Source organism: Triturus cristatus, chromosome 3_2 (genome assembly GCF_964204655.1).
Source record: "Triturus cristatus chromosome 3_2, aTriCri1.1, whole genome shotgun sequence".
NCBI lineage: Eukaryota > Metazoa > Chordata > Amphibia > Caudata > Salamandridae > Triturus > Triturus cristatus.
The window spans coordinates 1,099,348,755-1,099,363,654 of NC_140584.1; positions in this window are offsets into that span (position 1 = coordinate 1,099,348,755).

The following is a 14,900-nucleotide window of genomic DNA, read 5'->3' on the forward strand; positions in this document are numbered from 1 at the left end:
TCTTTGGCCATGACGAATCTGCCCTCTTTATCCTTAAGTGTAGGCTCATGGATAAAATGGGTGGAGGAGTGAAAGATCAAGGCTACCCCATTCTGTTTTTTTGTATTAGTAGCTTGGAAAATCTGGGGATAATGCCTGTGCTTGAGTCTATTTTCTTCTGTACGTTTGATATAGGACTCCTGAATTGCCACTATCAGTGGCCCTTGATCCCGATATATTTCCAAAATTTGTGTCTTTTGTTAGGGGAGTTGAGGCCCCTAACATTCCATGATAAGAGTTTAGTCCTCATCCCCTCCATTTTTGCAGGGCATCTTGAATGGTGCATGACGATGCACCGATTACTTTCACTTTTAGAAAGTTGGAATTTTCTTGCTTTAACCATTTGTTGCCGTCTATCAGTGTTATGGGTAACTCAACTGTGAATTGCTCTGCTGTTGGGGTTTGCGTATAGGACTCCTGAATTGCCACTATCAGTGGCCCTTGATCCCGATATATTTCCAAAATTTGTGTCTTTTGTTAGGGGAGTTGAGGCCCCTAACATTCCATGATAAGAGTTTAGTCCCCATCCCCTCCATGGAAGCTAGACCAGCTACTAAGAAAGCCCTCCTCGCACACCTCCCAATCCTCCTCACTCCCTGTATTATCGACCCTGTGTAGAGCACTTGAAAAAGAAAAAATGTGAACAATAAAAATCAGAACCAAACTAACGGTCATCGTAAATCTAAGGGTTTGCATTGTCGAGTGTCCTTAGGGGCAGGACCGTTCCCACACCAAGTAGTCCGCAGATTGCTGTGGATGTCCCTTGCTGTAGAATCTCATAGTGTAGTATAGAGTTAAAGGGTTATCGTTATTCCATCGTAAGGACCAGTAGGGGCCCCGTAGGGCCTCTTCTCTTAGAAAGATGTGAATGGCCATTCTTCACGTATAACCGAGTTACCCTCGACGATCTCAGGAGCTTCCACGATGGGGTAGTCAGGGGGTCTTCTTGCCGATAGTTGGAATCGTGTGCCACCCAACAGCAGCTGCCGCGCCTCCTTTCCGTGTCCCGGGGCTTACTGGCGGTGTATGGTGTACCGGTGGCGCTGCGCCATCGAGGCCCAGTAGAGTCGCAGCCCCTTAAACCTCGGTGAAATGGTAGTGTTTGTTGTTGAAAGCAAAAGCAAGGCCAAAGGGAAAGGTCCATCTATATTTGATTTGCTTGTCTCGAAGGGCGGAGGTAATAAGGCGGAATTGTTGGCGCCTCATGAGTGTAGCCTGAACGACATCTTGGAATAGCGCGCATGTTCCCCCTAGGTAGTCAATCGAATCTCGCCCTCGGGCCTTCCGTAGCACCAGCTCTTTCGTTTTGAAGGAGGCAAACTTGGCTAGGATATCTCGCGGTCGCTGATGTTTCCCTTGCGGTGCCGGGCCCAGCCTGTGAACACGTTCTAGCCGGATAGGCGGGCTGTCTTCTCCGAGTATGCTACAATTTGGGATCTAAGTAGTGGGGTGGTAGAAAACACTTTTCAGGGTTGAGGATGTATAGTATTTCTTTTATTTAACTTTTTCATTTGACGTGTACTGTCACGTGTTGGTGTTTGTGGCGTATTACGAGCACATTTTTGGTGTATTTCACGATTACTGATTGAAAAGCCACACACGGCTATTGAACTTGAATGTTTGTATTCAACATCTGTGGCAGAGTGAGTATACAAATATTTTAGAGTACGAGTCACAATCGGGTGGTTTCGGTTGTTTGTTTTCAGTGAGTTTAGACTGTAGGTTAAGCTGGAACAGGACAATTACTCGCACAATTGGGTTGTATGGTTGAGACGCTGCATTGTTTAAAGCATGGTTTTGTAAGTGGGTTTGTGGTAGGGCTGGGCACATAATATTTATCAGTTGGTTGATTCTCGATGTTTAAATGTCTAGAAGCATGTCGCTAGAGATTTTTCATTTGAAGCTGATGGGTTTATTTTTACATTTCCAGCTACCCCTGAGGAAGGGCTCAAATAGCTTGACATGCATTGGGTGAACTCTCGTCTTGCCGCCCAGGATGTATTGCATATTTCCATTGCGCTCACTGGCAAAGCTCGGATGAGCGTGACGACTGGCATTTGAAGCTTGGAGATATGTTGCCTATGTAACAAATTTGTATTACGTTTAAAGAGTCATGATAAAAATGGAATAAACAGGGATTACTTGGACGAGTTTGAACAGTGTTTTGCTGATTTGCATTTTTGCAGGGCATCTTGAATGGTGCATGACGATGCACCGATTACTTTCACTTTTAGAAAGTTGGAATTTTCTTGCTTTAACCATTTGTTGCCGTCTATCAGTGTTATGGGTAACTCAACTGTGAATTGCTCTGCTGTTGGGGTTTGCGTATTTCTCCCAGACAGTTTGACAAAGGAGGCTAGGTGTTGGCAGGATGGGCTGGAGCAGAGCTGTTCCCTGCACCATTTACAATTCAAAGGGTGCCTCACTCACATACACAAAGAAACCTGACACTAGTATTTTGTCACCTCAGACTTCTTGGACCCTTGGTAGGGGAATGAAGGTACTTCCCAGAAACAGATGTGGGGGTAGCCTGGAAGATTCCCTTACTTCAAAGGCTGACACCAGGTATACATTCTGGACCCTGAGAACTACTCTTCAGTACAATTCTGGACCTCTGGAAGACTTCAGAAGGACTACCTGGACCCCCAAAGGACTGACCTACTGTTAGAGACCTGCCTTGCTCCCCAGAGGACTGCCTTGCTGCTTGGGGCCTGCCTAGCTGCTTGAACCCAGGTCTACCAGAGTGACTCCATGGGCTAGTTGGCTGGCACCTTGTCTGAGTTACAGGGACACAACAAGCTCCAGAGACCTTGTACTCAATGGGGTCCATATTTATCATTGCTATAGGTATTCTGTTTGGGTCAGAAACTCAAGACATTTTGCTGTTACGTATCAACTTGATAGATGATTACTCTGTTGTTAGGAATTTGAAATCTGAATATGGTCCATCAAATAATCTTGTATGTTACTGGTGCCATATAAGTCAAGGAGATAGATTTTTCGTTGCCTATAAGTAATGTAATAGTTGCAGCTGTTTTTGTGGCTGTGAATAGCTTTACCAGCAAGTTCTCAAATGTCTGCATATCTTTTGCTTTAAGTGCTTCATCTGGGTCAACCCATGCTTGGTAGAGTCTTTTAAATTTAATTAGATCGATGCTTTAGTTTGCTAATCCCCTGTGGTTGAGCTGGGTTGTTTCAATACCTACTACTCACAAATAAATACCTCTAGTCTATAATAAAAGGCAAACTTGTAACCTAGAATGTCAGAGAAGTATTCCTTTAATAGTATGATATCACTCGCCCACCAGAGGTGGCATGCTTCATCATAGGGATTTGCCTCATACCGTGACAGCAGTTCATGGTGTGGGCTACAATTCCCTCTCTAATCATGAGGATCTCTTCGGACGTTTGAGAATGTGGTAATAATCCCTATGGAGTTAGTCGGACGGTGAGGCTATCAGAATGTAAAAAGTGCTGGGGATCCAGACAAAAATGCTGTCAGCGACACGGTTAACTAACTCTAAAATAGAAGCTGGGTTAGAATTAAAATAGTTGAATAAGCAAGACAGCAGTCGGTTAGCCCTGCCTATTTATCTCATGGTCAGCATTTTTCTGCCACTAGAACCCTCAGCTGAGGTGTAGGGGCCAAGACCTTGAAAAGATTCACTTCTGCTTTCAAGAAGAAAACCCAAATAGTGCATCGAATGGAAAGGGAAAATATAAAATCATAATTATTGGCCACCAGTAACTTATCATTGTATCCTCTTTTAAACGACCCTCAAAAGTTGTGTGTCGCATCTCAGCTCAAGATGCCCTGGCAATACACTCAGGGGGCACCCTGTATGGGCCCCTTTAAAGTCCAAAGCACACAAGGATCGAGGACTCGTTCCACCCGACTGACTCCATAGAGTTTACTATCATATACTAAAACATCCAAAGAGCTCTTCGTGATTAGAGAGGGAGTCGTAGCCCACATCGCGATCTGCTATCACAGTGTGAGGAGAATCCCTATGATGAAGCATGCCACCTATGATGGGTGAGGGATCATCCTAATAAAGGAATACTTCTCAGACATTCTAGGTTCCAAGTTTGCTTTTTGTTATAGACTCGAGTATTTCATTGCGAGTAGTATTTATGATTCGGGAGTGAATACCCGCTGGTCTCCAAATCTCCCCTCGCCCTCCTTTTAGTGTTTTTCAGTTTTAATAACTGCCTTAGTTGTTTTCATAAATGTTCTTTCCTCAGTTTATATTAATATTTCGGTTTTGTTGAGTAAGTTATGAAGCCTTTGCTTTGTATTGAAGATAAGAATTTAATTACATTTTGTGTAGGGAACTCCCATTTCCAGAACCAGACATCGGGTCGATTTAGTTCTTGGTCTCAAATTTATATATTTCATTCATTCAGAGCAAAGTTCAATATAATTTTCTTACGCTTAACTGCTGTGACACTTTCCATGCTGAGTGTGTTTGCTGAGTCGTACCATGAGTGAGTCCAGAGGATGCTTGAGTGTTGGATTGATGTCTGCTCTCTGATCTTGGGATTATCTTAGAGTGTATGCATTTCCTGAATTCTATAGTGTGGGTAAAGGTATAGTCAGTGATGGAGTCAAGCCCCTTTGCTGCAACTGTGTGCTGTGCTGGACAGTCGTTGTCCAGTCTGCTCTTAAGTTGCCTAAATCCTAAAGTGTGCAAGAAACTGTTGATGAGATTTCCAGCAGGTTTTGTTCTGCAGGGTTATTCAATGGCTGAGGAATTGCCCACTGATGATCTGGAGAACCAGCTGTTAAATTCCCTTTCACATTATAACTTATATTAGCATTAGGGTCTCCTTGTTATCACTGTCATTCCATTGTTTGTTGGTTCAAGGAGAAGCTTCAGCTTGTCTAAGAATGAGTAAATGCTCAGGTTGTCACTGGTAATCGAAGATCATAAACATTTGCTAATTATAACTAGTTGCATTCTGTTTTTTATCGGTAGGGATACTGCTATATCGTTAAGTTATTTTAATTCCCACTGTATGGAGGAGGTTGTTAATTAATATTAGGACACTGCCAGTGTGTCTACGTATATGACTGTTTGTTGCTGGGCTATCGTAAGCGGTAAAGTTTGAAAGAGAACATTTTTCCAGTTCTCATATAGGCATACAATATAATAAGCGTTTGAAAAGGATAACAATTTGTGACCAGTTCCTTTTCTATTACTATCCAGTGCTGTTCCATGAGCAGATCAGAAATGGAGCTAGGCATTTGCTACTTGTAGTAGTAAACCTGCCAGGAGTGCTGACAGGTTTACTACTACAGCCCATGTGGATGACTGATTTGGTCCTTCTCTTCCTATGGCTCATCAAAGTCTGCAAGAACTTCGATAGCATTGCACCAACATTAAAATATATTCACAGAGCCAGTTAGTAGAAGAAGCATTGACAACACCAATACATCCAAGCTGTAAAAAGGCCGAGCTATTGGCTTTGGCAGTGCTTGTTCGCATCCCATCAAAGTCACTGGCCCACTTAGATTGGACAAGAACTTGCCAGTGAGTCGAGTTAATACACTCACTCCCAGTCAATGAAATTGTCACTTTGTACCCGAAAACACTGCTGCTCTGTTAGTTGGCCTTCGATGGATTATACCTTTCCGAAGGTTCCTTTCAGATGTCTATCTGTGTCGCTTTGATAGAGCGCATAGCTACCCTTGGGCATCCCAGTGCTAGCAGAGCGACACAGGCTAGTGAGAAAGATCTAGATGGGGCTGCTATCGAATTGCCTGGTCTTTAAAGGTTTTCAGAAGGGGAGTTCCTTGCTGGCTGCCAAGTTTGAGGGAGGGAGTTCCAGAGTTTGGCCACGTTGTATCTGAAGGACCAACCTCTAATTCTGGCTGTTTTAATGGGAGGAACCACGGCCAGGCGAGCGTTGGTGGAACGCAAAGTTCTATTCGGAGTGTAGGATCAAGAGTCGCGAGATCAGGGGTCTTTGCCTAGAAGTGCCCTATGAGCCATGAGCCATGGGGACAGAACCTGGTCCCTTGTTGCAAGAGAGGCTCATGCAGGCTGCTCAGGTAGCGCAGCCCTTAGCTCCCCCGGGTACCAAGGTCAGAAGGAAGCCCGAGAGCGCAATGGCCAGGGAAGCTGCTCCCAACACAGCTAAGGTGCTGCTGCGCAGTCCCACTGCTGCATGCAGCATCCCATCTAATGCCAACAGGTACAGCAGTGCCCTGGCTCTCAGGCCAATTCGCCTGGTGCCCTGGTTATAAGCAGCACCGCGTTTGTCACAAATGCCAAAATGGAACCCAGTGGTCACAGCAGTGTGGACCTGCAGTGCAGTACTAGAAGTGGCACAAGCAGCAGGAGCCTGAAGCGCAGCGCTGCGGGGAGTGTGCACACTGCAAGCACACTACCCGCTAGACAGACCAGGAAGGTCGGACTTGCTTACTCTGATTTTAGGAGGTCAACTGAGTAAAAGGGATCCAGGCAATATCATTCCAATAGAGGTGGGCAGAAAACCATCAAGTCAACCTCTCCTGCCACTGACGACCCCCAGGAGGAGGGCGATTGCACTGTCACTGGATGAAGCAACTTCTTCCACCACACCTGCTCTTGGATTCAGCCACAGTCTTGCAGTTGATGATTCAAGTCTGCCATTCCCAAAGTATTTAATTGCTCTTGAACATTTAGAAGCGGCAGCCATATTGGGAGTGGCTGTCACTCTTCCCTTGTCAGACCGATATGCCAAGAGACATGGTCAAGGTTTTTGTCCTTAATTGCACTTTCGGGGAAGCACAGGCGTGCATAAGCTGATGCCGTGGTGTTTTTGGATGGCTTATGCGTGACATTTCTATGGTCTCAGTGTGTAAATGAGTGACATTCTACTGTTAAATGTGTGACACTTTGAGTGAAACTGCTGTGTGAGTAAGTCAAAGAAACAACTATAATCTGAGTGCCTGTGAGTATTCTATTATTGTATCAAGACATAACACCATAATCAACATACCCTGAATCAAGCCAGACCTCTTGGTGTGTCAGTGCTTGATAGAAGTGGTCGATGAAAGAGTAATAAGAAAGGTTTTGGTGTAAATTAGAACTGAAAATGATTCAAATCAGAACTAATAAGACTGAATTAAGCATTATTAAGGACTGTGGAAGTGGCGAGGTTTCCAGAGTGCTTCATTCACTCATATTTTCCCCTTATATCACTTTCCTCCGAAATTTCTCACTGTTTTACCCACTTACATTCTTTCTCTCTCCCCACATTGTTTTGAAATTCTCCAAATGATATCTCATATGCTATCTCCTTCCTCTTCATCACTGTCTACTCTCGTCCTTCTGAATGTACCTACTTGTGTCTCCCCCCCTTCTCACTACGCTCTTGCTCACACACACACACACATACACACTTTAATCACTTGTAACCACGTTGTCTTTTCATTTGGAGCTGTCAATAATTCAACAACTGCGGAGCCCCTTCAGAAACTTTTAAATATACCAGTTCATATAATTTAAATTTGTGAGAATAAGCGCTCTGTGAGCTCTGCAGAGAGTCCAAGGATTGGATGAGCAGAAAGTGTGACCAACTATCAGGCAGAGAGAGAAACTTACACTGAATGAAGCTCACTATCATGTTCCATTGTTAACTTCCACCCACTAGCCAAACTCACCCAGACACCTAGAGAAGACTAAGTCACAGAATGCAGTATGCTGGCAACCATCTTGGAATGATTAAAAAAAGCTTTAAGATGACCGTCGGCCTGTAGCACAGAGGGCAGAAATGGACTGGGTGTGCAAGCGGACTCTGCGTGGAAGTTTGGATAGGGAAGATTAAAGAGAGGGGAATTGGGAAGCATGGAGAGAAAATAGTCTCTCATGCAATACAAGGTCGAAGATACCGTGGAAGAGTACAACAACCAAACACCGTGAGAGCGAAATACTCCTGGGTAGGACCAAAGCAAGAATAGGAAGGAAAGTCGTCAGATCAGGAGCATAAATGAGGTGGAGGGAAGCCATCCAATCATGCGCCAACAGCTGACGCAAATCCCCGTCTAAGTATCTGTAATGTACTGGACACAACAGGACTCAAACAAACAACTAAGGGGCATATTAGCAACGCTTTGCGATAACTATCGCAAAGCGTGCTTAGCGCGTTAATTTTTTTAACGCCGGCTATCGCAGGTTTTTATCACGGAGATATCGCGTTATTAGGAACGCATATCTCCAAGGTGATAAAAATTCCTGCGATAACGGGGAAATCGCCGTTTTGCAGGGAACATCGCTGATTTTCCAGCGATGTTCCCTGCAAAACGGCGATAACCTCGCTGATACAATCCTGTGGTCATATCAGCATAATCCACCCCCTATGTTAGGGATAGCTAAGTCAGGATTTTAGCAGACGTTAGATTTTGGTGAAAACCGCAGTTTTCGCCAAAATCTAACGTCTGCTGAAATCCTGTGGGCTGCCTTGTAAATATTGCAATGTGAATATCAGCTATATTTTACAAGGTAGTCCATTGGGGTACGCCCAGTGACGCCCACTTTGCAGGCGTCAGGAAAAAGGGTGCTAACATGCGATTATGCATGTTAGCACCCTCTTGCAAATAGGGCGATAGTTTTATCTCCGCTATTTTGGCTTTTTAAGCCAAAAAAGCGGATATAAAGCCCTTGTTAATATGCCCCTAAAACTATACTTAGCCCAGGCACAGATACTGGAAAGGGATACAGAAATATACAGCTTTGCCGAAATGATTCTTTTACTACTAGACAGGCAAATATTTTCCTGCGAGAACAAGCGATATGACTTTTGACCACTAGAGAGAACTGTTTGATCAACTTTCTCCAACAAATACGGATAATATTGTGCTTCACCCTCTGTGGAAGTGACAGAAAAGACCAAGTGATATGCTGTAAGGCTGCATTGTCTACTATCACAATTTAAACTCGCTAAGGGAGTTTGAAACTAGAAAGAACAGAAAGAAAACTCATGATTTGTCGAAAAAATTGTGAATTTCTTTTGACATAATTTAGTTTGACCTATAGTAAAAAATAAAGCAAAAACTTAAATTTACTGAAATTTCGGGAGTGTCCTTTATTTAGGTTCAAATTAATCAAATACCCTTTAGTGCGCTTTTTACTTAGAACCAAATAGGAATAACCTGCATAATCGTTTTTTTTGGTCCAATTTTGAATGCATTAGCTGCCTAGCACAGTTTTGCATACATACCTACCTTCTGAAGAAAGTCTATCCCCGATGTTAACAGTACATTGTCCCCAGTAAAGTGCATTTATTGCTAAAAACCTGATCAACAGACGGTGACGATTAGAGCCAGCTTGGTAAAGTTCAATGTGGCCTTATTCCCAGATGGAGAAATACTGTTTTTTACCAGGAGCGCCTTGAGTCCTTCAAGTCGCTACACAGGCACACTACATGCATCAGCGATTCTTGCTAACAGTCTGTAGTTGAGGAGAGCAGACCCTTTGAGTCGTCCATATGTAAATGCTTTCAAGGGTATAATTCCACATCTCAGCCTCATGAGTTCTGATTTTTCTGGTCTAAGCTCATGTGGCTGCTGAATATAGGGCCCTCCCACTGGACTGATAAAAGGATGCACACAGATCCGATTGGGACTTCAGAGTCAGCTTGTGCCGGTCGTCCTCGACAGATTGTACTTTTGCATTTTTTATGAAGATTTTGGCTCAATGTTTCGGCAGCAGGTCTAAGTCAAGGAAATCCTTGGCACCCAAACATTCTATTGAGTCTTTCACATAGGACTCTCATTTGAAATTTTTATCCTGCATACTTAGCCATAGCAAACCCCTTAGTGGTCCTGTTGGGGCCACCTTGAGATTGGCATAGTAGCCTAGGAACCTTGCTTTTGCCATAATCGATTGCTTACATAGGCTACATTCAAGTCAGATTGGATGGAGTGACATCTGGCAGCTGAAATCATCATCTGTAGCATCAGCATTGAGCTTTGTCCAACCCAGTAGCCACGCGGTCCTTGAATAGCAGCGAACCATAAGACCATGTTGGGATCAGCTTGGTGGCAATTTTTTGAACAGTGTTTGAAAGCTGATAATCATGGATGCAGACATTCCTCTCAATACTGAGGGATGTGCTTGGTGCCTGCCGTGTTGACTAAACTCCACACCCAGATACTTCATGCTTGACGTTTGCTCTAATTCCACCTGATCCATATGGAATTTAACCTTGTTGGTAGTTTTGTTTTCGCAGACCAATATGTTTGTTTACAAAGAATTAATTGAGATCTTGTTTTCATTCCAGTAAATGGTCAAGGCGTCCAAGGATCGTTGCAAGCCCACAGCCCTGCGTCAAATATAATCGTGTCATCAGCATACTGTTAACACTGTAGGTGGACGCCTGCGAACTTAGGCAGAAATGCTCTACGTTGGCTCTGGGCATTACTTATATCTGCCAAATAGAGAGTAAACAGAAGGGGCGTCAAAATACACCTCTGATGTAACCCTTGATTTGTCCAGATCTTGTTTGATGCTGCTCTGTGGGCAGAGACTTTAACTTTTACCCAGGTCTTTACATATGGACTCATTATGGCTCTTAGCAGGGTTGCCTCAACACCCCAGTTATGAAGCTTCTGCCAGAGGCTCGCTCTGTCTACTCTATCAAATGCAGTAGTGCAGTCAATAAATGCATCTTTTTTGGCTGTCGCTTCCATCATCGCGGAAAGAATGACCAAATTATCCTCGGTGGCGTTCCCACGTCTAAACTCTTCTTGCGTCATGGGAATTGATGCTCTCGATGTGGCCCATTCTTCTAAGTGTGAGGTCAGAGCTATGACGACGCACTTACTGTAGTGTCCTGCTGGACACGTTCTAGTGTTTTGCTCTGTGTTACACTCACACCAACACCCACCCATCCATCACATGGGTCACCAGTCAGGTGACCCTGCAAATAAAAGGGGCCTAGGCCAGTTCCAGAGCCCAACTACTGCGTGCCTGTGTGGTCATTTGCATAGCACGTGGGCCTAGGGCCCTGGACACCACAATGGCGATGAGCGGGTCGACACCCACGCGTGTGCTGGCAGCTCCTTCGCTCATCTTCAAGGGGGACAGCATAGCCCATGTCTAAGGCACCCCCCCTGCCAGCGCATCATCCACTGCGTGCGGTGGAAAAGGGGAAAGTGTCGTAGCACACAACGAGTTCTAGGAGCCCCAGCGCTGCCATCCTGCACCACGAGAGGCGGACACCCTTTTAGAACCTGCAGTGCCCACGTGGTGCGAGGAGACTTCAAAGCCCTCTGGCAGCCCAAGTACCCACAACGGGGACAAAGGAGATAAAAACCCCTGCAGTGGTGGGGTCAAGAGGACAGCAGTGCGAAAAAGAAGGGAAACCGCCAACAAGTGAACGCAACCCGGACCCCCACTAGACACGGAAGGGCCGGAGAATGGCTATGCCCCTACTCGCAGATGCATCCACCAGCTGCCCCACCTGCCGATGTCTGTCAAAGTGATAGCATCTTCCCAGTGTGACGTGGCAAGACAGAGCCAGGAGGGCAGTGGAGCAGACGCGAGTGCCTTGGTCAAGACACCAAAGAAGTACGTGCAACGCAAAGTACGTCAGGGCTCACTAAATCTTATTACTTCCCATACCGCTGGAGTTAGTTGACCAGAACACGTGCAGACCACTCCACAAAGAGCGAGTAGTGTATAAACCCCAGCAGGCCTGTAAATGCTTAAGTTCCCTGCCGGCAAGAGTTTGAGAGACGACGATAGTAGGAGAGAAAGCTGCCCTGCTCCACCAGTACAGAGCGGCTTCCGCGCTGGCATCGCCAACCACAGGGACTGGTGGAAATGAGCAGGCCCGAAGGCCAAAATAAAGAAAAATAAAGCAAAGCTGCCTAGCACACATAAGGAACTCAACAGGAGGCCCCCAGTGGTGAAGACACGGGGCTGGTAATACGGCCTACCAGGGTCACAGTGAGTAAGAAAAGAAATTGCCCACAGGCCACAGTGCCCCAACTTACCTCACTGTAACATGCATGCCAACATTTCAGAAGAGCAAAGTGGGAGATTTAAAAAAAAATTAGGGAGAATGGGCCCTTGAATCGGGTTACTGTCATGTATGGGCTTTGGAAGTGCGCTGCTGCAGGACTGGACATTTGAAACGCAAATGCTCGTTTTTTTCTTACCTTTCAGAAGCATGGAGTGCAATGGCAGGCAGAGAGGGTGATGCAAGTGTTGTGCACTGGCCTGGCAGGTTGCTGGCAGTGCTTACTACCCCCCCACCCCCCTGGATGGGGCAGCTCGGGCTGAAACAGCTTCCCGGGCACACACACAGACGCCTTCTAGTACTTCACAGGTCTTTAAAAGACCATTCGCTTGTTAATGAGACTTTGTTGGTTTTCCACCCCTTCTAGAGACCCTGCATCGCCACTCTGAGTATTGCTGGAAGAATTAGCACGTTACACAATACTAAGTCCTGTCAGCTGAGACCTCAGAGGAATCGGGTTTTTGCTTGCAGGAATCGGGAGGTGGGAGACTAGCCTTGAAAACGGTAGTCTCCCACCTGAATCGGGAGGGTTGGCATGTCTGCTGTAATGAGAACACGAGGGAACCTCATTGCGATTCCCATTAAGCTGCACAGCCTATTAGAATGAATTCAATGAATTAAATTCATAATCAACTATATTTTTCTTCAACTATTTTGTCCATTAATAATAATCCTTTTTTCTCTTTCAATTTCTTCAATCCATTGTACCCATTCGCTTTTTCTTGCTGTTCATAAAAACGCAGGAGAATGACTGTTTCCACATGTCACGCTTTTATTAAAATCACCCAATGCATTTCGGGAATGAATCCCTTCTTCGGGGGTTTCTAAGATACAAAAAAATTTAATCGTTGTCAATTACATAATAATGCTCATAATTCAATGAACCTACACACCACGACCATATTTAACAGATGTTACAAAAACATTTTTTCTGAGGCTCTTGTATTAATTCCAACGCTGTTCACACTCAGTCAATGACTTCACATAACTGAAATCAAGTTAGCAATAATATAAACGAATCCCTCGCTTTCTATACCTCCTTAAAGACTGATTAAGCTCTCAGAAATAGCAATCCTCAACTGCGCGCTAACTGTGACACATGCTGCTAAACTAATCCCTCAATTTCTATGCCTGCTTAGAGCCTATTAATGATCTTAGTAAACAATCCTCCACTGCGCGCTTACCGTGACATGTGCTGCTGAAATCTTGGAATCACGGAGCTTGGCTACATCTCCTGTTTCATTTTGTTCCAGTACCTCTCTCTGAAGCGCCCACGCGCTGTTAACTTTGTTTTGTCGTGGTGTGTAGGTTCATTGAATTATGAGCATTATTATGTAATTGACAACGATTAAATTTTTTTGTATCTTAGAAACCCCCGAAGAAGGGATTCATTCCCGAAATGCATTGGGTGATTTTAATAAAAGCGTGACATGTGGAAACAGTCATTCTCCTGCGTTTTTATGAACAGCAAGAAAAAGCGAATGGGTACAATGGATTGAAGAAATTGAAAGAGAAAAAAGGATTATTATTAATGGACAAAATAGTTGAAGAAAAATATAGTTGATTATGAATTTAATTCATTGAATTCATTCTAATAGGCTGTGCAGCTTAATGGGAATCGCAATGAGGTTCCCTCGTGTTCTCAATAATTTGCAGCGCAAGTGGGCAGAGCGCGGAGTGAGCGAGCACGCCGACAAAGTAGAAACAGTGGAGTACATTACAATCCGAATAAACATTTCAAAGGAACAGAGTACAACGGTGTGCATCTCAACACCATGTCAGTGTTAATGTCTGCTGTAATGCCCGCAGCAGCGAGAGCAGCCTCCCCTCTGCCTGTGAAAGCTGCAAGGCCCACAGCTTCAAGAAAGACTGCTGCTGGTAAAGTACAGTGTTGCAGTGCCACCTAGTGGCCATTACAGTTACCCCACTGGAAGGAAATAAAAGAAAGTCACATGTTTAAAAAACAAGCATTTGCAATGCAATCGGTCTCGCCTTTGGGAACCTATATATATTTAGCTATGCAGCACAGTAGCCTGGGTGCTGAACATCTACTGTTCTTTAAAATGGAGAGAGATTACGCACCAAACTGCGTGACACGCCAGGTATGGGAACACATGGAGAGAAATATTGCCTTTCAGCGGGAAATGGTATAGTCCAAAGCTCTGTTTTTAATATAAAATCAGGGCCTTCGGTGGTCATATCACTGAAAATACAAGATTTGAAAAAAAAATGTGTCTACGGGTGCTTGTGGAAGACAATTTCTATGGACTGGAATCTAGAGCATGCTAAAGTGATTCTGGTATTTTACTGACCTCTGCTGGTCGTTTTCTATCAAGACAAATAGAGGCAGTTGAACAGAAAAAAAAGTCCTTAAGCGGAAGCAGACAAGTCCTAGGGCTGATCTCCAGAGCCCACATAGTACATACACATATAAGTATATAATAAGTATATACTAAAGTATATACAAGATGTCTCGAATGCTCCACCTAAACACACAAAGTGGAAAGAAGGAGGATGAGAAAGACTTAAGTACCGTCACAAAGGGAGACAGCAGGAACCAGCAAGAGGAATAAACGAGCCAATGGTGTCAGGTACTGGATTAAAGAGGCCTGGGCTGGTTTCAATTCTAGAGAGCCCTGGTATTCGGCTTGCCGACATTTATTTAATAGGGCTTCCGAGCAGAGCTTTGGGCACTGGTACTCATTATTTGACAAATTAGGCACTGACGCATCAGAAAAATACTTTTCCTTCGACGATGCACACAGCACTCATCCCACTGTGGTGCAGTGCTTTCCTATTCACATTCCACTCGCAGGCTCCCGCACCCCGTGTGTGGAAGTGCTTCCGGC